This window comes from Manis javanica, chromosome 12 (assembly GCF_040802235.1).
Source record: "Manis javanica isolate MJ-LG chromosome 12, MJ_LKY, whole genome shotgun sequence".
Classification (NCBI taxonomy): Eukaryota; Metazoa; Chordata; class Mammalia; order Pholidota; family Manidae; genus Manis; species Manis javanica.
In genome coordinates, this window is record NC_133167.1 from 47,587,495 (window position 1) to 47,614,825 (window position 27,331).

General features: G+C 36.8%; 1 protein-coding gene and 1 non-coding gene across 7 annotated transcripts in view; both read right to left on the reverse strand.

Annotated features, from left to right (window-relative positions):
* The window catches only part of PLCL1 (phospholipase C like 1 (inactive)), a 346,962-nt gene that overhangs the window by 101,686 nt on the left and 217,945 nt on the right, over positions 1–27,331 (reverse strand). The gene's annotated exons all lie outside the window — the stretch shown is intronic.
* LOC118968707 (U6 spliceosomal RNA) lies at positions 6,575–6,682 on the reverse strand. Its single transcript, XR_005056498.1, has one exon. It is a non-coding gene; the product is annotated as a U6 spliceosomal RNA (small nuclear RNA).

The following is a 27,331-nucleotide window of genomic DNA, read 5'->3' on the forward strand; positions in this document are numbered from 1 at the left end:
TTTTTTTAATGTTAATGAAAAAGGAGGATAAGTTACCAAGGACTGGAGAACCTAGTGCTAGAGTTTAACTTCCAAAGTTTAGGTTACTTAGCCTAAAGCAGTGGTTTTGTATTTTTTTTCAACCTAATAGCCATAATTCAAGGTATAGTGAACTTCTACCTATAGGGTCTGTACATTGCCTGAGACCACCACAGAGTCCCATTTTATAATAAATTTTATCTTAAATACTACATGAATCTTACATTATACTCTACAATAGTTTAATGTGCATTTTAATATAAAAATAATGAGCTATTCCCCAAAAAAGTTCCACAGAAGCAATTTCCCAGGACGATATGCCATGATAACATACCTAAATTGAGAAGCTGAGGCATAAAATTTAGGATCCTTGTTAAAAGTAAATAACCCTGGATCATTTCTTCAACCTATTATAAAATTTCATTGTTGTTTTTATTTTTCTTGACATGAATGCAGTTGGGAGTCATTTCTAAGAGCAGGTTTCAACAGCAGAGGAAGAAGAGACGTTGAGACCCTCCATTAATATGGAGCTGAGGAGGGATTACCATTAACCAATGGAATGGTGTGAAACAAACCAATCAGGGCCCCAAACAAACCAGAGCCACTTTACCCTCATAGAAGGGCTGGGGCAGAGGATTTGCTAGAGTAAAAAAGATCATTCTCCCTCCCCAAATCTCACAAACCACACCTACACACACTAGGAGCACCAGAAGTATTACATAGTCTTAAAGTGTAAACAATAACATGAAGTTTTGTTTATAAAATTCATTATTTCTAGTTTTTTTCTAATAATATAAGCAGTGACATCTAAAAACCATAGGTTCATGTTTATCACAACCATTTAAAAACAAAACTATATAGGATGTTCGCATTAAGGAAAGGTGAGGAGAGGGTATACAGGAATATCTGTGCTATCTTTACAATGTTTCTACTAATCCAAAATTATTGCAAAATAAAAAGTTGCTTTTTAAAACCCAGCTGTATGTTTACAGTCTCGCATTACCTATGGAATATCCTTCCATCCCTGTGGAAGCCCCTGTGTTTGCTGCTCTTGCTTTCCCTTTTTTAGTCCCCTTTCCAATGACTTTTTCTCCTTGTAGCTTTCTTGACATCTCTAAGCTTTCAATTTGATTTCATTTTGGGTTCAAGCCAGGGAAATCTAGTAATTTGAACTTGAAAGATACAGAATGCACTCAGCTTAATTTCCACTCTCTAGGTTGTGGTTGTACCATGTTACAATGTTTCCCCTTCAAACAACTATACTCTGCAGCACTTTCAAATATAACCATTTGAAGAAAACCAATTTCAGAAAATCAAAAATAGCTCACAAAGGTGTTGACTCGGTAATAAACTACTTAATCTGAGACCACAGAAGCCTCTAAAGAGAGTTTCCAGATGTTCTTTAGCATATGAGAAAAAATAAAGGAAGAATTGGGAAAGGACGTGCAGAAGAGAGCAAAACAGTAAAAGATGACAGGGACTTTTTAAGGGAAAAGCGAGAGAGAGGAGTTTTTAATCCCAGATCATTTCATATCAGTCAAACTGGCCAAGCAAATATACCTGGAATATCTAAGTCTTAAGTTAAATACCACCGTCTAAGGCAAAGGAATGTTGTGAGACTTACATTTAAAAATCTTCTCTTGGTGCACATCAGATAAAATGATCTTTTAACATCCTGCTTTAAACTAAAACACTTGTAGTGTTTTCTTCTTTTCTTTTTATTACTCCCAAGGTTCCCAAAACAATACCTTCACTGTATCCTCATTTTGTACAGTCAAATAGAAGACATTTTTCTTCTTTTCTCCTTTTTTCCTTTCTCCCCTTTTTCCCCCACAACCTACTAGCTTCCAAGGATGTAAGAGGGATAAAGGATCTTAAATCATCTATACATTAGTTGTATTATTAGATACCAAAAAGAGTTAACTTTCACTTTTCTGTAAAGTCTGTTTTTCCCAAGTCTATTATTTTTTCCAAATCTCACCTATCATTGTCTACATACAATGATAACCATGGAGAAATAAAGAGGCCTTGGCAGACAGAGGCCCTGAGAATGTCTATGGCTCAACTAGGCAAGCGTGAGCCCACCTCAGACAGAGCAGGACAGGAGACTCCCCCCCGACCCCCCGGCTCACCCGGGAGCAGGCGCAGTCATCCTTGCCAAAGCCTTTCTCACTGCTTCCATTCAAGCTTCTTCAGGACCCAGAGACATCCGGGGGTGATAGATGTGCGCATCAACGCCGCATGTTTACAAGCCTTAGTTACAAAAGAACAGGCTTCCTTGACATCCTCTAACTCTCTTCTCTGCAGAATCTTTCAGGGTCCCAATCAATCATTACTAGCACAGGCCTGTCCTATTTCATCAATCAATGGAAGTGCCATCTATTAATATGGTTAAAGTTAGGGACGGTGTGACCACCACACAATAATAAACTGGAGGTGCCAAGTTTCCCTCAAAAGGCATGAAATGTGCTGTTATTTACAGCAGTCCTAATGAGCTGGGGATTCCGAGCCTGTAAGCCCCTGCCACTTCTGAAGCCTCTGCCAAGCCCACCACCATACCCTGGGGTCCTGGACAGCATCCCCTCACCCTCAGGAGACTTTACCTTGACACCACAGTGAAAGTTGCTCTGCCATCCACCTTCATTAAAAAGGTACCTCTCATCAGCAAAGTTGATTTGGGGAAATGAGAGAAAGGGTTCTATCTTTGCTCTTTTTTCTTCCTCTCTGTGACTGCTCGCAAAAGGAGAGAGGTCCCCAACTAGCTCTGTAGTGGAATACAATTAGGAGGTGATTTTATCTGTTTACTATTTAAAAATCAATTCTTCCACAGAGCAGAGGGCCAGCAGGCTACAGGTGCTCCCTGTTAAGAGGGAGGATGCATGCTTTTGGATCTCAGCCGCTTGATGTTCTTCCTCTGCAGAAACGTGATTTGTCATCAGTTAACAACCAGAAGCAGACAAAACAATCCCAGTGATTCCCAAACCAGGTAGACCTGCTCACACCACTTGACCTCTCTATGCTTTACTTCAGGAGATGCTCCTGAGCATTGAACACTCAACCCCATAGTGTAATGTGGTTACGGTCAGAAACCAGGCTGACCAAAACAGCACCTTAATTCCTGTATGTTCTGCCATCCATCCATTCCCTTCTCTCCTGCCCTTCTTGCTACTCAACTAATCTACTAACGCTTACCCATTCACTACCTCCAAGCTCTTCTAACACACAAAACCATGCTCTTTCAAAGCCCAGAGTCACCATCTTGTTTCTCTATCAAACGAAATCCATACCCTTTTAAGAAACTGAGATCAAATCCAGTGATCTCCACCAGGTTTTCCCTAACTAGTCCAGCCACCACATTGACCTATCCTTTCTTTTGATCCCTGTGGCATTTTGTAGTTGATACAGTATGACAAAAATGTTCTACTGTAGAAAGTTCCTAATCTGCCAACACAGGGAAGAGTTATGCAAGGTGAGTGGGTACCCTGCTCTCTGACTTTAACCTCTCTGCTCTATAACAGCCATTTCAATTATTTCAAAAGTGTTATTATCTTATTCCATGCAAGGTACAAAACTAAATGTAAGGAAAACAAATTACAGATATTTCATCTTGCTTATATGCTTGCATGGAAGTTCACACCAATTCATAATCGCTTGCAGTGCACCTCCCAAGTTTACCCATTTCCCCACATATGTTCATTTGCATGTCAGGTTATTTCTCTCAGCTCCATTTAGTCTTTGAAGACAGAAATCCACTATGTTTTGATCCCAAGCCTCCCCACCTAGGTCCTCACTAAAATTATATTCTTCAGAAACAGTTCTGAGGGCATCCCTATACACTAATAACAGAATCGTTCAGAAATGACTGCCTCTTTCCTAGCCCATACTCAAGAAAGCCTAGTATATCATTCTTCTAACGCTGCTGTTTCTAACCTACTTCCAACCATATCACTGTGTGGCAAAAAGTTGGTGCTCCCATTTCTCAGTTATAAAGTCAAAAACTGTTCTAATATATTAGTGTGCTCACATGTGATTTTGACAACTCTGTCTTGGACCAGAGTGAAATGACTTTCAATTCACATATATTTATGATATAGAATGTAAGAGGGTTTTTGTTATGATCACACAATTTAATCCTTGATTATAAAGTATCATATATTCCTCTGGTTATTCCTTCTATATATGTCTTGTCTGAAGAGTGCTCCAAGGCAGAGAACAGGTTTTTCACTTCTTTTCCATCTCCCTGATCATCTTGGCAATTTGATTCCATGTTGACATGTAAACAATAGTATGCTGTCAGGTTTAAAGAACACTAGAAGGGAAAAGTTTAACTTAAACTAGGAGTTGACAAATTTAGTAAAGAGCTAGAAAGTTAGTATTTTAAGCTTTGCAGTCCATATAGCTTTTGAAACTATTAACTCTGCCATCGTAGCATGGAAATATCCATAAATAATACATACTCATAAATGAGTATGGCTATGTTCCAATACAACTTTATTTACAAAAACGGGGGCACACTGGATGAGGCCTACAGGCCATAGTTTGCTGACCTTGAACTTAAAGTATGAAAACATCAGAAGAGATAAATGATACACGACCACTCCACCAGTCACTACTCGAATTCAAACTCCACAAGTTTTTGACAGGTCATTAAACTGAAATCAAGGGAGGTAATGTATGTACACCTCAATGAAGATCTCTGTGAAATCAAGTGGTATGTTTGTGCCTAGAGAAGGCTCACTTCCAAGATTTTTGCGCTCCCTTACATCCTACCTCATTCCTGAATATTTTACTCCAGAAATAATCTTAGCCAAGTTTAAAAAGATCATTATATACTATTATTGACACCTTCCATTTGTTTTTATGTTTCATCTGAGTTGAAATAAATCAATTCCTAAATAAATGTCTATTTATTCAGGTGAGCATTTGAGTCTTTGGCTGACCTATTGGTTTCTGACAATTAAAAGTCATTGCTCAAGAATCCATATCCATGAATCCTTTCTTCCTTCTCTTCCTCCTGGTTAGTTCTCAAATGCTTATATTAAAAGTAAATTAATGAAAAATCATCATTCTTTTTCATTGTTAATTTCAAAATGGAAATTCTATAAAGCAAGATGAACTGGCACACCAAAAATTTACACAGTCAAAACAACAGCAAAAATATCCTATATAATAAAAATTAAGACAATATACCCAAATTAAAAAGTTGAACTTTCTGCCTAAAATAATGTAGTATGATTCATATTCTCTATATTCCTATGATTCATAACCCTCATAAAACTACAATATTAAATAAAACTGAATAACCACTGGAAGAGTAAAACAAATCTGATTTGAATAGTCAGTTGATTCACTCTACTGGATATCTGATTTCCATTAGAAAACATAATGTGAAAAAACATACACAAATATTTAGAGGAAGGAAACCTGACTACATAAAAGGACTTATCACTTAATTCCTGTTATTTGGGGCTATAAGTAAATATTATAATCGAGATGTAAAACTAAGATTTTTCTATACCTAGCATTAATCCTGAAAATGATATGGTATAAATTATTATACAGGTAAATCATTATCTTCTAAAGATTAAGGGTCATGGAGACCACTCACTACATTTTTTTGAATACGAAGTTAGTAGAGGTTGAAAATTAGTCTTCCTCCTCCCAAAATTTCTATCTCCCACAGAAATTAAGCTTTCTGCTAACACTTAGGTTGCACGCTACCTATTTCTAACACCTTTTCTTGCTACCTTACAGAGTTTTCAGAAAATGAAACTAAGATTAGAAATTAATTGACCCTTGAAGTAGGAAATGAAGTTACGCTTAATATGATTCCAGTTTCAAACAAAAAAATGTGCCCTTCCCACACCAAATATAAGCTAATAGTAGTTATTTCCAGGAAATTAGAGCAGTTTTTAACCTCCTTTCCCTTTTCCTTTGTTTTTCAAATTTTCTACCATGATAATGCCTTGCTTTTAAAAATCAAAAGAAAATAAGAATGTAAAATCTACAAAAGGTTTTACAATTTATCATTTTCATGCCTATGGTTTAGGTGTAGTATATATATATATATATATATATATATATGTATGTCACATGGTTATGGTGCTATAACACATATATGGAAAATGAGTCCCAATGCACAAAAATGATCCCTTTATAAGTTAATATATACTTGAGTTTCACAGGATTCCTACTGAGTTGAGAGCAAATTTTTTATACAGTTTAATTACAGTGTGGAAGTAACACCAGTTAGGAAATCATGCAACATGCCATCTGCCATCTCATTAAAGTAGTGTGCTTTTTTAAGGACATTTAAAATATGCTTCAAAGAAATTACTAGAGAAACTACTGTGAATGGAAGGCAGATTTCAGGAACACTGCTGGAAACCTATGGCTGAGTCCAACAAGAGTATAGTTAATTATGTGGATGGGCAAAATATATCCACAACTGGAACATAGATAGCTTTTTACTTCATATTTAGGAAGTCTCACCTAAGTGAGATAATGCTCATTAGAGTTGCACTTTATATACACTCAGCCTAAACTGTATATTTTTTTTAATATGGAACACTTCACGACTTTGCATGTCATCCTTGTGCAGGGGCCATGCTAATCTTCTCCGTATTGCTTCAATTTTTAGCATATGTGCTGCCAAAGCAAGCACCTAAACTGTATTTTTAAGTAAATAATACACCAGTATATTTTGAATAAGTGCCATGTAATTTTGCCCACAGATTTTTTTCTTCAAAAAAAAGGAATATTAGAACAAGAATTAAATCTACTTGTAACAAGCCACTATGTCCAAGTACTGACACACAATGCCTAGGCCTTGCTGTCTCAAGGTCCTGCTCCAGGTCTGAGATCTCCATTTACTCCTCTGAGGCCACCACCCCTTACTCTGCCACTTCCCCCCACCACACCCTCCAAACTTCTTCAAACTGTCCTCTGGCCAATCGTCCCTCTTGCTGGCACACTAGATCTCTCATGCTCCTCCCTCCGGGGAAACATTGTTCTAAACTCCTTCACCTTCGCCACTGCCATGAAACCTCCACTTAATACTGGGAGTCCTCCTCAGCTCCTGGCTCTCTGCTGTCATCCTGCCTGAGGAAGATACAAACTCATGCACTCTCTCCCTTGATGGCTTATTGCCATCTCATTTAGGTTAGACCTGTTGATATCTGCACAGACGCCTCTTTCACACACATCCTCACCATAGCTGCTCCAAACTTAATCCCTCCAAAGGCTTCCCTCCACTTCTCCCCCCCCCGCCAGCCCAGCTGCTGACTCCTGCTTCACCTACCCTGTGGAAACAGACATACCCAAGTACATTGGCTTCCACTTTCTATTTCCACAAGTCCTGTGACATCATCCTTGCCTCTGACTTCAGAAAAACATCTGAACCCTCCCTAAAAGTAAAGTCTTTCTCCAACACTACTTAGAGCCTTTACTTTTGCTGTGTGTTTTGACTTTTCCACTAACTTCTTCCCTGTTGGCTTTCAATCTTTTCAGAACTACCTCTTGCTAAGTCTACAACTCCTGTAAGAATCAGCCCTTCTCAATTCTCAATGTTTCCATGAATGATCTTTTCTACACCTTCATCTTCTACTCCTTCCTTTTACCTATTACTACCCTATCCTCTTCTCAGAGCTGGGTAGCTGATATATGGCTCTCAAGTCTGTAGAAACTCCTTTCCTGGAAATCACTCCTACCAGATTTACTTTTCAACTCAGTCTCATCTTCCTTGACCTCTTTAGAGCACTGGGTACTGATAATGACCTCATTCATCCCTGCAACATGCATTTATTAATGCCCCATTATGTGCCCTGTGCTTTGATAGCACTGTACCCTGTTTAATCTTCTAACCCTGTGTAATCTCCTTTCTCTGCCTCCATGTTTATACAATTGCCTCTTTCTTTCTCTCAATTCATAACTGGAGGCATTTTTTAATGCTTTCCTTTCTGCACATGTCTACGGTCAGATAGGCATGCTACAGACTCACCTGAATTCAAATGTTGTTATTCCAACTGCTAACAGAATATTTCCATTTGGATGTCCCATCATCACCTAAAACTCAACATGCCTTCAAAGATAATGCATCTTTATCATCATTTGCCTTTCCCCAAAGACATATAGTTATCCCACTTACCTTCCTGTTTAGAAACTTTGAAGTTATGTAGCTTCATCTTTCCTTCCCTGAAACTGGGCTGAATCCTTTTGCTTCTCTAAGATGTCTGCCTCTCTCTTATTCCCCTTGCCGTAGTCCTTTTCCCCTTGCCAGAACCTCTTCACTTCAGGCCTATTTGCTATGACACCCACCTCAACTTTTACCCCCTTCCAATTCACCTTGCACACTATCACAATTTAATTGCACTAAACTAATGCCAAAACACTGTAAATGGCTTTAAAAGCAATGACATAGAGTGTTTTACATAAACATAGGTTATTTTTCTCACGTCAGAGTAGACAGCTATAGGTATGAGAACAGCACTTGGCAGTCTTGGAGACAATACCTCTTAGCCTTTTCCTAATGTTAGCAGAGTCAGTGTATAGCTCTAGACTTTGTATCTTCATTCGAGGGAGGGAAGAGGGAAAAGGAGCTCCAATGTTTTATCAAGAGAATAAACATTTCCAAAAATGCCACGAGCATTCTGAAGGTTGGCCAGAATGGGGTCACAGAGCTCTCCTACCTGCAAAGGAGGCTGGGAAGGTAGGAAATAGAATTGTCATGAGTTGATTAAACCAATCATGATCCACCTCTTAGGAGTGGGAACAAAACTGAGGTTCACCTAGCAAGGAAGAAGGGGATATGCCCAACTTTATTTTTTTATGCCTACCGTATACATACTAAGTTTGCTCTTGGGTCAGCCTGGTCTCTTCTCTCATTTTCCAAACATATGCCATGCTTCACCGTTTTACCTTTGCTCTCTTTAGAGAATGTCTTTCTTCCAATTCTCTCTTCCTGACAAATTCTATTCAACCTTTGTGGCTCTGCTCACATCCCATCTGCTCCATGACAAAGGCTAGCCCACAGTGATTTCTTCCTTGAACGACTACTTTTTTCATTCATTCACTCATTCATCTATATTCTGTATTCGCTTACATGTGGCTCCTATAGTGAATACTGCAAAGTTGAACATTTAATTGTTCTTTGTTTCCTCTGACTTGATTTTATTTGTCTGAAAATACTGCAACCTACATGAAGACATGAGCTGTGCCTCAAATTTCTTTTGTATGCTCCAGTTCCTTGCACTAAATGCATGATAGATGCTTTGTAAATTTACTGACTGACTGAAAAATTCTGTAATTGCCTAGAAAGAACTTGAATTACTGAATGTAGAAAAAAACCACTGTGGTTAGAACTTTGAAAACTACACTGTCTACTTATTTCAATCAAAATATACTCCAAAAGACAAGAAAATGACAATGATTATATTTGCACTTCAGTGGTGAAGGTAGCAAAATACAATCCATTTCCTTTGAGAAAGCTAAAAAGACCAGCAGGGCTAAGTAAAATTCAAAAATGTCAAGTAGAGAAGAAGTTTCCAGACATTTCAAATCTGAGGGTTAGTTTCCTAAGCCATCCCCTACAACATTAGGTAGAAAAAGGGCAAGTGATTTATTTTAGAGAGATACTGATCTATATGGGGATTAAGAGATCTCCTCCTAACATTGTGTTAGCCACAGAGCAGCTCTAGAAGTGTACCTAAGATTTCAAAGCAGGCGTTAACTTATGCAAGAGAAACAATTTTCACAACCCCCTACAGTCCAGGTCTTTATACAGACCTTATAATTTGCTTGTTGCCTTTTCCTTGTCCTTGTTACTGAATAGACACCTTTCAGTGTTATCTCCCACTAGAAATCCTGCAGCTTCACCACTCACTCATCATGGAGACTGCAGAAGAGAAAGCTGTACTATATTTGCCTCCTTCCTCTTGGGCTTGAATGAAGACTGCCCTTCAGAAGTTGGAAAGAAAAAGCAGTTCACAGTAAGGTTCATAAACCTCCTCACGTCCTTGCCGGAAGCTGAAACTCAACCCTCAGGAGCGGCAGTCTGGACACACTTCACCATTAATGAGCACGAGGCTTCTCTCTACATCTCCTCTGTCTACACCAGGATGAGGAAGACCCAACCACAGGCCTTGGGCAAAGCTAAAAAGAGATGTCCTTTCCCTGCCTTCATTGCTCTCAACACCATGGTATAATATTACAGTGGTTGCTTCTCAAAGACAACAAAAGCTGAAAATATTATCTCCTTTGAAATAATCGCTGAAAGGGAACACCATGCTGATTGCTCAAAACATGAAGCCCAAAAGTCAACTTTTCAAATGAGCGAATGCTCATCTCATAAAAATCCTGTCCCACTTTACCTGTATTTTCCCCTAGATTCCTCAACTAGCCCTCTGTGCTGGGGTCATCAGCATGTTTGTGACTTCTATTACACATGAGATTCAAAAAAGGAAGTACGACTGAAATATTACTCTTGCATTTGGGTTCTGAGTACTATTTAAGACACAACTTATCACCCTATTTAGGTGGCAATGTCTCTATCTGATTCCTCTCCCTACCCCAATCTCAAAGTCACCCCATGGTTTTCATGTAAATCAAAAGATATATTTGCCCATTCTAGCAAATAAGATAGATTCTCCACCTAAATTTTATTTTATATACTATTATACATTTTCTAAAAACAGCAACTAAAGAAGGAATATTGAGCAAACTTTCAGAAAATTTTCTTTTTTTTTAACTGACGTATAGCTGATATATAATCTTACATTACTTTCAGGTATACAACACAGTAGTTTATCAGTTACCCATATTATTAAATCCTCAGCCCAACTAGTGCAGTTGCTATCTGTCAACATAGAAAGATGTTCTCATTTCTTTTAAAAGCTCTAGTTCTTAGCAGTTATCTGACCCATAGATGTTCACTGAATGAGTGAAAGAGTGGTGTGAATGCATATTTAAAATGTTTACTCTTCCTAACAGGATAAAATTACCCCAAATTTATGAAAGTGCTACCATTGTGAGTCTACCAATTGACCCTATGGAAGCAAAAAATATAATCAGGTAACCATGAAAAAATGAGCAAAAGCATGAAAACTCCCCAAGAAGGAGGTTCAAGAGCTCAATTCCAAAGCACAAAAATGGAAGTCATCCCTCCTTTATGGGACTAAAAAAAAGAAACAGTCCATGTAGGTACACAAAGAAACAAGAAAAGATTCCTTTGGCTACATAACAAATTCCGAGAAGTAATAATGTATTAGTTCCACAAAGGGTTAGTAGAAGCTATGTCACTAAATACAGAAATATGATTTCAACATAGTATCAGGAAGGCTCCTAAAAAGTCTATAGGCATTGATAGCAGATAATCCAAGCTGCTTAGCATAGAGTTTGAGCAGATAGATCATTAGAGTTTAGACTAGGATTTCCATGTTGAATCTGAAACAACTACATGCAGATTTCAAAAACACTCATGCCAAATCCTGCTCCTCTGCAGAGTGAGGAGCTCCCACTACACCTCTGTTCAGTTCTACCTCCACCCTCAGTCCCACTACATCCGATGTGGTTACCCTCCCCAAAATATGTACAAAGAATCTGTCAAAATGAAGCACACAGGGTTTATTTTAAAGCATTCATTCAATTACCATCCTAGTGGGCAGGCTTCTAATGTTTCAAAAGCAATATTGCACTGGGTGGAAATATCCTTTTCATACTCAACATTAACATTCATTAACACAGGTTAATATGCAATTTGACAAATTACTATCTTGTGGCTCTGTTTCTGGTATTTGTAGGAGAAAAAAAACATAAGGTAAAAAATTGAATTCCAAATTTATCTGAGTCCCCCCTGCTTTTTTTTCTTTATTGAAAAGATCAGGCAATATTTTCTCCATTTGTTCCATTTTGTTCATAACAAAAGCATTTTCTTGCTTCACCACTTTCATGAACTACAGATCTCTGTACAAACACAGTCTCAATTAAACCTTAAAAATGATTGCTGTGGTATGCATTTTAAAAGAAAAAATTTGTCCACAATAGAATAATTACTTTGTTTACATTTGCACATATGAGTATACATCCTAAAACTTCTTAAATAGCATCATAACCTTAACCTTGAATTATAGGCTGCTATGGCACTGAACCTAAAAGAAGCCACATAGAAATCAATGGTTATTCATTATACATTCTTTCAAGAACTTTTACTACAAAATAATATTGAAAAAATACACTAGTAATAAATAATATTTGTTTCCAGCCTCAAAACCAAAAACAGAGGACTGGACTCGCAAGGATGCATATATACATATGTATGGACCACTCCCAGAAAGAAATCAAAAACTTAATACTCATTTTTTAATAGAATTATGGTCACTAAGCAAACCCATGGACTTAAAATGAAGCCAAAATCTGAAGGCAGCAAGTCAGGGTGGCAAACATTCTAAAGACAATGGAGACTGGTTGAAAGACTCTGACAAAACCTGTGTTGAATATTTTAAAACATACCACAGAGTAGATATACACTTTCCTTTGTGCAACCTCCTTTTTTAATTCTCTTCCTAGAACACAAGTCCTTTTTCCTGATACCCACTGGGCCTATAATTAGTTACTTAATCAAAAAATTCAGTAAAAGCAGGAAATAATAGAAATTGGTCTATGTACCTTAGATATTTTATTTAAATGTAAGGCTTTGAGTATGGCTCCACTAAGTTGAGTGCTGCAAAACAATCTACATAGAAAATCCTTTTTTATTACTTTCTCCCAAATCTTTGATAGTTGCCCTGCTCTCACCTAATTTAACACTTTTGGCAGTTCTCCTTTACTGTGTCTTTCCAAAGCATTTCATTTATTTTTCAAGGAAACAATAACTGTTTATATTTATACTCACAAGTCACAGGATTATGTAATATTTAATTAAGTTATGTAATTGTAATTGCAAGTACAAATGGAATAAACAGGTTTTGGAAAAACTCAGTTGACTCTTTGTAAGCATACAGCTCAAGTGATAGGGGAGCATATTAGAAAGGAGATTATTAATCGCAAGTTTTAGGAAGGGAGTGCTGAGTATCAGTTAAGTGGACATTGATTAAGGAAGCTTCTTCTATCATCTTTAAAGCAGTGTTTTCTAAAGGAAAATTCAAGAGTGCAATGAATAAAAGGACTCTGCTCAACTAAGTTTGGAAAATATGGGGGGGCGGTCAAACAAAGCTAAGTAGTTTCCTTTATTGCAGGACAATGACCTCTAAATAGTTAATATGCATTTTAATTCCCAACTTGGCACTATAGAATAGTGTTTTCCCAATACATTTAATCAATGACTTTGTTTTCAATATGAACCTCTTGGGACTGGGATCCCTAGGCACATCCTGGTGCTTAGACCATTTTCTCCTCCCCAAATTCCATTACAACTTGTGTAATTTACTTTTTTAAACTACAGCATGGGCAGTGTGATGCTGTGTGCATGCTAGTTAGTTTTAACTCTGGGGACAGTAGGTTGTCTTAAACAAGGCTCCATATTCAGTAACTTCTCAGGAGGGTAACACTCCAGAACCACTCTAAGTGCTTGTATTATCCATACTTTCATTAATAGCATAAGCACTTCTATTTTCCATATAAACACCCAAGACTGTGGGCATGAATATAATGAATGCTAGCAATGTATTTTAATTAGTGAAGCTAGTGGCTTATTAACTGATATGAAGAATCTAAAAATGGTCTCTTACAAGTAAAATTAAAGGTAAGTGGAGTAGCAAAAATATTTTGGAGTCACTCACTCTAATGTGAACAGAATATAAGGATCTAGAGAAGCTCTACCCATAGAGATGGACCTGAGGTTTGATCTCTAAATGGCCTTGTATCTACCTGTTAGTTTAAAAAGATTTGTTGCCTGATAGTTGTGATAAGGGAAACAGAATTCAGCCTCTGAATGTTGCCCTGTCTTCCTTGAAGGAACCTGCACGCAGGGCAGTGGAACCTGGGCTTCCTACCAAATCATGAAACAAGCTGCATAAACTTGTTTCTTGCTTGCTTACTATTAAGTGCTTACTTATTAAAGTTTCTGTACATAGCAGTATTTAGTCTGAGATTTGCTTTCATTATAATATTGTAACAAAGCTTTGGGTAGTAGATAATACTCATTCAGCTCAAATCTCTTCTGAATTAGGAACCAAGGTGGGGAGGGGAAACAAACAGCAAAACAAACAAAACAAAACAAAAACCTAAAGGCTATGCATGGCCATCAGCTTGGGACAATCTCAATACCTTTCTCCAGTGAAGAAGAAATTATCTACCAATCTATCCTGTGATGTAGGAGGAAGCCCAAAAGTCTTATTTGACCCCAATAGATTCCCTTTTATCTGCTTCCCTTATACCTATATGGATTTTACCAACAGCACATTTGAAAATGCACCATTAGCTGACAGGGAAAGATGCTTCCAGGTATCTTTGTCTAGCTCTCATCTTGATATTGACTGATATAAGCCAAATGTTTACTTGGAAAGCCTGAAGAATCTGAACAGATGGTAAAGACATAAATTAAATAGTGGGAAAGAAGGATATTTCTTGGTCTTAGCTACTCAGACAAATGGCAGGATGGGCAGAGGGTAGGCCAGCTTAAAAGCAGATTTACTGTAAGTGTGAGTGCTGAAAGCTGTGGACTGAATGACTGAATGGGGAGGAGTCAGAGAAAGCAAATCTAATAAAGTGTGAAGCATCCATGGATGATTCTTGCCTCAAACAGCCATTACTATGGTCACTGACAAATGGTGATTTTCATTCAATCATTCTTTCTATGTTTATTTGTTGGAATTCTACTGTAAAAAATAACTTTGCTTGCTTGCTTGCTTGCTTGCTTGCTTCAAGAATGGACTCCTAGATTCTTATTCTATTCATTATTACCAATTATTTTATTATCAATGGGACTTAGCCCTTCAAGCTGGCTCCTGTGTGCCTCTGATATATCTCCACCCTTTCTTTGCTCACATCTCCATTCTTTGCTCACTTCCTTACTTTCCGGAAAAACAAGCTGTTTCAGGTTCATCTAGTTCTTTTCCTGTCCCAGTTAAGGAAGAAGGTTTGGCTGATTTTATTGGAAAACGGTATTTAGAAAACAAGGTAGGATACTAGCTGTGTTCATTGTTACTGAGTTTACTGAGTTATCATTGCTTGTTTTTCCTCTCAGAGGATAGACCTAGGAGGATGGATAGATGATAGACACCTGTATCTATATAAATACAGAAAATGTGAGTTCATATTGCTATCTCTAATCTGAATCCAATACCACATGGGTTCATCATAGGCTTCTACCTTTCCATATTTGCAATTCCTTTCTCCAACAATGAGAAACTGATCCTCATTGTCCATAATAGATGCATTTATTTTCATAATCTCAAAGTATCTCCCCACAAGATAGTTATTGATTACAAGAGGAGAAAAAAATTTAACAGTGCAGAAATGTGACAGACACTACACTAACTAAGTAGCTACAATTAATGGCATAAGTAGATATCATGCATCCTGATATGGCACATTAAAAAGGGTATAACATCATTTCTGTGGTAGTCCTGCCTAAATCTAATTATTAGGAAACATCAGACAAACCCAAAATAACTGGCCTGTACTCTTAAAAAATGTCAAGGTCATGAAAAATGAAAAAATGCTGAAGAGCAAAATCCAACTTGTGATCCTTAATTGATTTCCTAGACCAGAAGAATTGTTTTTTTTCCCCTTTGTTATAAAGGACAATAGTGGGACAATCAGCAGAATTTGAATGAAGTCTGTAGGTTAGATAATAGTATTATTAATGTTCATTTTCTGATTTGGATAATTGTGAGTTACATAAAAGTATGTCCTTGTTTTTCAAAATATACACTGATGTATAAAAGGACATTAAGTCTATAACTTGCAAACATTTCAGAAAAGTACACACAGGGAGTGTTATGAGATAGGTGTAGGAGGAGAGTGGGTGCTAGATGATTCTAATGCACAGTGAGACAGACAAAGAATATAAAGAAGAGGGCTTGGAACAGGATCATAGGAAATAGCTGCTTTCAGAGGTGCGGACTGGGACTCAACGGAAGAAGAGCAGTGTATCACGTAAAAGTAGAATCAGAAAAGGTAATGAAGGACAGTGTCAATAGTGTCAAATAGGAGGAGAGACAGGTGATTTCCAGTGTTGCACAAAGGTAAGCAAGACGAGGTTGGATAAAGAATTATAAGTTTTGTCAGTTTGGGCATAAGGGTACTCATTCAACCGCATATATGTTGTAAACAATGTGAAGCATGGGTATGCATGATAAAAATACAGAAACTCAAATGCTATCCTCAAGGGGCTTATGTTGCACTGGCTCCAATGAGAAAACTGTATCTGTAAAATCTTTCACATTTGAGAACACCTAAGTATCTCCAAATCTCCATCTTTTCCTCCTCTCATAAGGAGCATTCTTGAAGCCATTTAGTCCCAGGCCCTCTATAGGGTCCCCTTCGTGAAGGAGCAATTCTTTGGAAATGTGGCTCTCCCTGCAGCAAGGAATGAAAGCCTTTCGGGGGAGAATGTGCATTCATTCACCAAAGTAATTTCAGTTGACTGGTTGAATTAAGCTAAAGCCTTAAAACAATGCTAAAGCTGCTCATGGTATTTCTGTGCACTAAGTGCATCAAATAGTCTTCACTATTTTTCTGACTTCATTTTATCTTTGGGGTTCAGATTCTAGGTTTGTCACCATCATTAAATTATTCTCCTGTTAGCAAGAATCCATTAGCAAGAATCAAATTTTACCTATCCTACAATAAAACACATTTTCAACCTGGCCAAGAAGCTGAGAGGAATGATGACACTGCTCTTTGCATGCTGCCTGGTGACCCTGCATTTATTTGATTTTGTAACGTGTTAAGATGCTTGGGCTAGGGACGCTGGAGTAACAAATCCCACCTCCCAGTTCTTGGCTTTCAAACAGATACACCAAAAAAAATTCCCAGTATCCTAACAGAGCAATGTGGGTCAAAAGAGGGGTTGACCATTTTACCTTATTGTCCAGATAATAATAACTAAGATGATAACAAGCAACATATTACATTTTGCAAAGCTCTTTCAAGTACGTTCTTATTTGATCTCACAACCTTACAGTGAACTGCATAAATAAAATTTCTAATCAAAAGCCACTGAAAAAGTGATTTCTATTTCCAGATTCCTTTATCACCATTAAACAGTCTGTGTTAAAGGAGTCTAACACACACTAGCTTAAGCTCCCAAACCAGGAATCCACCCACCCATAAATTAGATTAGGAAATGCAATAATCTAAAGAAAAGGATGTTAATCAAGTAGTAATGTGGTTTACCTGATGCTTAACAATTTTTTTTTTTATGTAATGGTAAATTTATCTGGCTGTTTGGTATCTTGAACATTTCTTTTGTGTTCCTGGAAGCCAAAGACAGACACAGTCTTACTTTATCTTTCTGGGGCAATCTCCTGCCACTGATGACACACAGAAACTTTAATTAAAATGACAATTCACATAGGGATTGGAAGGAGTTTGTTTTTTTTTTTTTAATCTCATTTACTTTGAGCTGGCTTTAGAAATGTTAATGCCAGTGTGTTTGCCCAGTACTGCAGTGCCTCAGAGAAAAATACCCAAATATTTAAAGACGGAATTCTTTTGGCTTTGGTTAAAAAAAAGAAAAGAAAAGAAAAGCAATTGATAGGTTTTCACAGTCTGTTAGCACACAGATTTGTTCTTAGAAAATGATTAGTTTTTTAGAAACATATGTGATAAAACTGTCAGAGACCACAAAGAAATTTTAGTTATTAACTTTTCTTTTGTCTCCAAGGAAAAGAATCAATATTTTATGTCTCTTTAAAGGCATGTGCAGAAATAAACTTCACTTCCACTGAATTTTACAGATTCATTTACATGCCTAAAGAATGAAAAATAACAGAAGTCTATAGGTGCCATCCGTACACAACAGTGCTAGAATTTGTGCTCTCAAATTATATTTGATATAATAATTATCATCAGTTTCTGAATGTCACTCAACATTTTGAGAGTTGGGTAGTAACAAGTTTAATAGTAATGAGTAAATATTCAGTAATTGGTAACATAAATACTTTTTGAGGGCCCATGAAATGAAAAAAAAAAAAAAACTCAAAGAGCTTCCAATTCAATAAGGCAAAACAAAACATATATGATATAAATATAATATAAAACCATTAGTGGTATGTAAGAAGAAATAGAGAAAAAGTACTGCTGAATGGTTAACCCTCATAGTTAATAAATATAAAGCCTCACACCTTCTTTTCATGTTGCTGATATTTCTAAATAAAGTAGACATCACAATTTAAAAAACAACCAATTATAATACTGAAAATATTATTTTAAACCAAATACTGACATACTCAAAAGATTTTGATAACAGCACCCCAGGAGATGAGCCAATCCCAAAATCACTATATTTATTCATCATGCTAAAACAAAATTATATATTTAAAAATTCAGTAATGATACAACCACAAAAAAGTAGAAAATATTTAATACTGTATTATGAAAGTAACTAAGATATGATATATGTATATGGAATTTTGTTTAAACATATTTTAGGGCATCTTATTAAGAAACCGACATTTTACTTAGGTAACCAATTTTGAACCTTTGAATAAAACGAAAAATGAAGCAAATGAGGAAATCTTTGGCAGACCCATGTGACCTGTGAACTCAGGAAGTCTATGTTCTCCATTATAACACTCACAACAAGTTCATGCCTCCTGGGTCAAAGTAGAGAAAACAATAGAAAACACTTTTTGTTCAGAATTCTGCCTCTGTGGTGCACTAACTGTAAACTTGTCTAAGTTGCTCCCCCAAACCCTCTAAGCTGCAGTGAGAGTATGCGTGCACTTACCTATCTCATAGAGCAGTTAAGGAAATTAACTACAATAATGAATTAATGAATTAAAGTAGGTACACTGTGTCAGGCACAATAGTAAGTGCCCAATAAATGGTATCTACTACTACTATTGTCATCATATTATTGCTAGCATTTTGCATTTGTACATATACATTCAATGATTACATCAATCCCATACAAAGAGAGGAAAGCTATTAAAAACCCCATCATTGCTTTCTCTGCTTCCTAAACTTCTTTCATCTTCCTTCTCCCAGTTTGAGAAAAGTCTTTTAGTTATTAGTAATTCTGGGATCCAAAACTTTGGAGGACAGAAGGAGAAGACAGCATTACCACCAGGCAGCGTTTGCCCCTCCCCAGCTTAGCAAAGGCAAGAGAGAATGGGACAGGGCTGGGAGAAGGATCAACCACTCCAGCTGGCTGCAGATGGCTTCTACAGCTTACACTTGGCAAAGGGTCCCCAAGTCTCCAGTCGGCGATTCCAGGCACAGCCCCCGGGCCACACGGCATACCCCTCTATCATTTGCCCAAAATACTGCCTTTCCTGGGCTCTGGTTTTTCCTCACAGGCACAGTGGGGAAAAAAAAAAACACAAAAATGCCTGCCATCAAAGCAATTTAAACCTCAAACAGAATGCATTTCTCATCCTCAATACAGGAAAAATACAATTTCTAACACTGCTATCTAGTAGAAAAGTTGTGAAGTGTTTGTGAAAATCCTTAAATTATACTCCAAAACAATTACATTTTCTGAGCTTGTAGGAAAGACAAAAATCAGTCTGACTTCCCTAGTGATGGGCCCATACAACAAAGTAAGCAATGGGATATGCCAATAATAATGAAGTTGTAAGAACCATCAGAAAAGCCAGACAAGAACTATCACCTTCCTAAAGAACATAGAAAGTCTTTGAGAAGATAGTTCCTCTTAGTCTTAAGATCAGAGAGTTCCTCAGACAGCAGCTACAGCTCATGACCAGGCTATGAATAATGAAGTAAATCTAATTACTTCTTCATTGATATGCTATAAATATACCAAGTTAAGAACTGTCTTCATTTATTTGTTCATTTACTCAATTCTCCTCAATCCAACTGTCTCCAATTTCAGAATGTTTGAAAATCATTATATATTAGTTTGAAATCTCTTCTCTTTAAAAAGACTTAAAGTATATGTTCTATAAGAAGAAAAAAGGAGGTCTAAGATGGAAGTTTGTATGAATAGGCCAGCTAGAAGCCACCTTAGAAGACTGTCACCTCAAAGAAAATAACTCCATGAAATTTCAAATTTGCTTGCATGACAACTCTGAATATCAAAAGTGAAGGAACTTGGTGAGAAAGCAGGCAATTAACTAATGCCCTCCTCCCTGAAATGAAAAATGTCAACAGTAATGTGAGGTACACATTTGTGTATGAAAAATGACTGTGACTTCTCATTTCCAGTGTCACATAAAGGAAAACTAGTTTTACTCTAGTCAGAAAAAAACCCCAGAAAATTGGATTTAAGGTGTCTGAAGCAAAGAATCACCACCTATATATGTCTATATATTCATCTAAAATTCCATACAGAAAGAAAAGGGCCAGTGGCAATCCCAGTCCCAATCTTACTGAATTATACATGGCCTAGAAAATATTTTAGTCTTACAACAAAAAGCCCTAGTGAGCTAGGAAAATGTTGCATTAGACATAGCAGCTGATTATTTTTAAGAAAATTACTAAGCTCTTTCCAGCTTCAAATCTTTACATATGGTAATACCCGTGTGCAGTCTGAGGACCTGCCTTCAATGCAGGCCAGGCACATCACTAATACCTGAGCCTCAGTTTCATCCTCTGTAACATAGGAATGGTAGCTACTGCATTCAATGGATTCTCTCTCCCTCCAGCTCACTCTCTAAATCATTCATAACCATAAGCTTAACTATTACATCTAACTTTCCTAAAATGTGCTCCACTAAAATAAGCTCCATAAGGAAAAAAAGCCTGTGAAAACAGTACTTTATATTCACGCCTTGAGAAGTTACATGTATATTAGTTATTAAAGGCTCTAAGAAACCTTGCAGTACAGAAAACTGTCAAAGCCAGAATTTTTCAAATTTACTTGAGCATGGAAATGTGTTTCCAGGCATACGTACATATATATATATATACACCTTGTTTCCAAGAGGATACTCTGGCAAATTCTGCATGGTCCGGGAACCCAATAGATAGATACATCACCATCCACATGGTCACCTCTACCAAGACCTCAGACATAATGCTCAGGATTTTTTTTTCAAAGACTCTAATGTCAGCCTTGTAAACAAATCTATTATAAAAAGACAACAAATGACCCCATCACAAATATGATCAACTCTACATTATTTTCAATTTAAATAAACTTTTGTCCAATGGCTCCAGAACAGGTTACCCAAACTGGGGACCTGTTTACTAGTTTAAAAATTTATAATCTAACATTTTTCAGATTTTCAGGAAAGTCCTACGTGATAATTACCATCCTCACAAGCACTCCTTTTTCTGGGTTCGTAATGCTTACAGAGATTTCCCCAGGCCACTGAGAATAAGTCCTCAGTGACAGATTGTGTCTTGGCAGCTTTATTGGCACTGAATACAAAAGTCTGGGACTTCAGTGTTTTCCTCAGAGTTGTGCCAAAACTGAAAAAAAATGGTATTGACACACAAAAAACATACTTATATTAGGTATTAGTATGCAATTAGAAATATAAACACCAATAGTATAGGCATTCACATCAGCTGATCAGCCCATTTCCTTCCCACTTGGAAATACTATTTAAAGTCTGATATGACAACCCATATGTCTATCAACAGGCAACCTAATGAATAAAATATTGTGTAACCACATATTATGGTACTCTGTAACTATAAGAAGAAATTGAGTGATCTTCAGGATCTACTGTTAGGCAATAAAAGCAAGGTCCAAAGGAGTGTGTCTAGGTATACTATAGTTGTGTAAGAATGGGAAGGGATTTATGAATAGATAAATGTATAAATATTTATATATTTATCTTTTATTTTTATATGTACATGTGCATATGTTTGCTTATTTTTTTAAAATAAATTAATTAAACAAGCAAAATATTAGAAATTAATTTTAGGAGGGGTAGAAAATGAACAGGAATGGTTTTTCCGAATGTACCTAGTTTTATCCGTGGTTTGATTTTAGAACCATGTACAAGTTTCAGATCATTAAAAAACAAAGTTAAGTCAAAAGGGGAAAAATAAGGCTCTCCCTAAAAATAAAAAATAAAAAACTGAAACAAATTAATCTAATTGTATATCAACTTGAACTTAAAATACCAAATTATGACTATACACCCCAACAGGAAATATCCCAAGGGTAAAAGGGACCACAAAGAAATCTTGAAAACTATATTCAGTAATCCTGTTGCTGATGGTACCTTCCTTAGAAATTATGTAAAAGTCTATAGAAATAATGGGATTCAGTTAATTAAGGAAATTCATCTATTCAGAATTTCTCAGGATTCCACACAATGGAGATATTAGTGTAAAAACATTTACCACTCATTGTAGTAATTATTAACCATCATTTGCTTTGAAATATGAAATCATAGTGTCTGTATAACAAATAATGATAGTATCATACATGGCAAAAAGAGAACCAAATTTATCTTTGATACTCCCACACAACCTAGAGCAATATATGGTGTGCACTTAAACGTTTACTCTTGAATGAATGAATGTTTGATCCATGTTGCTCAGGGGATACCTATAAATGTGTTTTAAAGTTTACTTGGGTTATAACTTTGCATAATAAATTTAGCATTTTGAACAACTATCTTATCCCCACAGCATTAAAAGGAAGAGCACTATTATCTGTCCCTATTGCCAGATGCAAAGATGTCCTAGAGCTTAGAAATCAATAAGCCAAATATCATTACAACATACTACATGGTCTGTTCAAATCTTCATACTGTGTTAGAATAATGCCAAAAATTAGCTTGGAAATCTGAAGGTTACATAGAGATACACAAGGAGAACATTCCTTTTTTTTCTTCCTTTCATTCACTAAATAAGTATTAAGGGCCTGCTACAGAGAAGACTTTTCCTGATGTCCTTTATAACTGCAGCACTGCAGAGAGCCTGGAAAAACTCCACCATAGGAAGAATACAGCCTCTGCAGATTTAGTGGGACAAGGGCATTGTTGCCCTACATATTCACCCAACCTGGGTCTCCTCAGATATAATTGAAACCAGGCCCTCTGCTCCCAAGCCCAATTTAAGGATGAATCCTGTTAAGATGCTTCCAGACTACCTCAAGAGGAAGCAGATGTTTAAAATTGGCCAGAATCCAAGGCTTGGCCCCATGGCTATTGTTCTTCATGAAGGTGAATTCCCAAAGTGTTTTGGAGAAGGCTAAGTAGGCATCACACATTTAACTATGATTTTAATCATAATAAAAAAAAATTTGGGCTACACATAGAGAGTGTTAAGTGATGTAGCACCTTTTATTTTTCTCCTCCCCTCCATGATTTTAAGAGTTGATTTCCCAGGCTGCAAGCTTCTCTCCCCTACCACCACCCCTCACCAAAACCTATGGGAGTACAGTACAAAAATCACCATTCTTCATGTCCTTCATAGTCCCTAATTTTAAGAAACTTTTTGAAAGATAGTCCAGAAGTGGCACTATAAACATTTATTAAGAGACCATTATTAATTGCAGAGAAAATTATTTATTGCAGAGTCCGTGGTGCTAAGAACTCTGCAAGGTGCAATGAAAGGTAGGAAAGAAGCATAAAATATGTTTCCTGCCCTCAAGATTCTCACCACACCATGGAGGAAATGAGACTTACAGATGAAACAAAATGAAAATAACCTCACACTGTACCTTGTAACCTCAAGGGCTTTCAAAGCTGAACCTAGTATTAAGCAGAACCAACCAAGTGCCAGACACTGTACCTGTGGCCACTAGATTAATCCTCACTCATTAATCCTGTAAGGGAGATGTATCCTCCCCCATTTTAGAATCAAGGACGTTAAATAACTTGCTCAAATCACACAGCTAGAAAGAGTCACAGCTGGGATTTGAATTCAGAGCTCCCTGTGACCCTGAAACATTTCCATTAGGCCACAACCTCTAGTGTTTACAGTGCATGGAATATTGCAGTTTATAAAAGGCTCTCTTAGAAGGGAGGTAGCCATATGGGACTTGAAGGGAAGAGAATCAAAGAAATCTCCAGGGTGAGCAAATTCTTAATGCTTTCAAGTTGGGGGAAGACAATTTTCTCACACAAAACGGGTTTGCTTTTTGTGAACAGCACAAGTAACATTAGCCTGTAGATCTTTGACTCTTTTTCCAGCCTATTCTTCTATTAATTGGCTGCTACCATGTTGACCCTAGAAGTGAAAGACTCTATTGATCAGCCAGAACTTCAAATGTACTGCTGCCAACTGGAATCATTCATCTGTCCCTCCCCAGCAGCATCTGCCTCCCCACTGATCCAGGCACTCAAGTCACTATTTTACATGATATTAAGCAGGGCATAGTAGCTATTTTGAAAGTAAAAAAAAAAAATTAATCCACAAGTCAGACTCACTGTACATTTCACATAAATGTTTTCCAGCACATAGAATCCATTGTGAGATGTATCAAATAAAGTGGTAAGATAAGTTTACCTTCGGAGAGATAGTCACATAAATAGGTAGGTAGATAGATAGATGGATAGATAGATAGATAGATAGATAGATAGATAGATAGATAGATAGATAGATAGATAGACACACACCTACATATAAAATTTGTAATGCATCATTCTAAGCATAACTTCTTTCTGACAAAAAATGATTTCAGAAGGGCTCAAAACTTTGGCTGCAATGTTTTAAACATGCTGCAACAATTTCATTTATCAAGCACATCCTCTAAGTATGCTACTTAAGTTTCTACCACCACCATGACTGCCCCTCATTACTGTGCACTACTTATATCACTTATGCAATTACATTTTTATTTGTTAATTTGGAATTGTCTGATTCCCCCCATTGACCTATAGACCATTTTATTCATTTGTATTATGAGTGTTCAAAACACTATCCATTCCACTCAATAAATATCCATGGAATACATAAATCATTTCCACATCAAGAAATTCCAAGAGTGGATATATTTCTTAGTTACTTCTTAACAGCTAATAATCGACTGTTCACCATATGTAACAAGATTTACTACATACCAACTAGATTTGAGCCAAATATATTTTGCTTTCTGATTTTTCAAGTGACTACTTAAATTGTGAAGAATTTGTGAAAAATCATGCTTTTTATTTATTTTGCTAAGTCATTACGATTTCCCACTGTAAATATATCCTCCAATGACACTTTTTATTCTGCTTTTGTAGTTCCATTAAACTCCTCTTTGTGCCTAAATTGATATAGATAAGTAGGTAGATAGAGATGATAGATAATAGATAGATAGATAGATAGATAGATAGATAGATAGATAGATAGATAGATAGATAGATAGATAGATAGATAGATAGATGAATGGAGAGGCCAGAGCAGTAAAAGGCCCATCACATAGTCATAATCTCCCCAAGGCTTCAGATTTGATGAAATATAAAAGAAGAGATACACATCTTGTTGCTTTTTTTTTCTGCTCTGTTTCTAGTGGGGCAGCAGAGGGTTCCTTCATCTCTTTTCTTCTGAACTTCTAAATATGTAAGTGCCAATGGGTAAAGCAGACAATAAGTTTTGAAATATTATGACAAAATGACTCAGTGACTCTACCAGAGAAAGCAATATGGATGACTTTACTGGCTACAGCTATACAAAATTGCATGAGGCAAAAATCTTTGTGGAGGGGGAGAAATTTCTGTAATCAATCTATGTTTCCAAAATTGATAAAATGAAAAGGAAAGCAATTTGCATAGGTAGACCCCACTCTTCACACCTACCAGAGACCAAGGACTCTTAAAACAACTGCCACACATTGTAGGTGTTATTAAGTGAATTATTTGCAAAGGGTAATCTACTTATACATTTCAACTGAGTCATTCATCTTTCATTTAAATGAATTAGGTATTTGGAGAAATGGAAGAATTGTTCATGCACTCATTACAGATGCTATTAAACATTCCTCTATTTAAAAAATCCAGTATCATTTATTACAGTGCAAAATTTCAGCATATAATTTCCCACATGAAAATAATGAAAATAACATCAAAACAAAATCAACAAAACAATTAATACCTTTGAGAACTTTCGTACCAGGCACTGTGCTAATCACCACTTTACCCAGAGTAGTACATATAATTCTAATCAAAACATTGTGGTCCTATCATTGTGTTCATTTTATAGATGAGAAAACTGATAATTAGGGGAGTGACTTGAGCAAGGTGACACAGATGGTAAATTTGAACTCAGTCTGACACTTGAGCCAGAACTACACTCTAACTAGTAAAACACAGTTAAACCCTAATAATTTCCATTCTTTAGAGACAAACGTCACTTTTCTTTCAGTCCCAAGTTTCTCTACTCAGATAGCCAAAGACTCACCAAGCCACAGTGTGTCCTCATAGGTAACACAACAGTTTATGTTAGACTGTGCTGCTTCCTGTATAATAAAAAGGTTGATTTGTTAACCTGTTGTTGATATGAAATACGCTCCGAAATGCTTTTCTAGAAGCCATGATCCATCAACACTTCTTTGCCTCATTCAGCTGGAGAGCAAGGATACACAAGTTGAAACAGGCCAGTGGAATCAGGAGCAAAGGCTGTGGCCACCAAAAAGGCAGAGTTCACCGCTTCACAGTCTCACATGCCCACTGACCACAAATCACATTAATGTTTCAAAAGAGGCATGAACTACTTGAGCTGAAAATTAGTAATTCTATTAAGCCAAATTCTTGAAGTATTCAGCCTTAAGAAGACAAATGTAATGTTCAAAAAACATTGTTTTAATTTGGCTCAGCTATATAAAATGATACATTAATCCCACAAAATGTCTAAATCCATACTGTGCTGGTTCACTGGTGTTAATATGATTCATCTCACCCACATTCTCACAGCTTCCTTACCCGTTTATCTATTATGTGTCTAATCATTGCTCATATTTGCCTTAAGTTCAGACCTCTCTTCAGTTTTCTTAGTGAAAGTCAACAGTTTAAACTATGGTTTAATAAAGTGGTAAACTACTTCCCTCTGCAATATGTATAAACATGGTACACAGACATCATTAGAATCTCCAGGTAAGAAGTTTTATGCAAAGGTGCCTTGATATCTTTCCAAAGAGGTAAGAGGCTTCAGGGCCACAGCTCAGTTTCTAGAAGGCTGGTTAACAACCATTCTGTGGGGCCTTTGCAAGAAAGGCAGCCCTCTGTTTCAGTGCTCTGAAGGGCACCCAGTCCACAGAATGTTCCAGTCTCCTTCGTGGAATATCAACACTGGAGAGACAGAA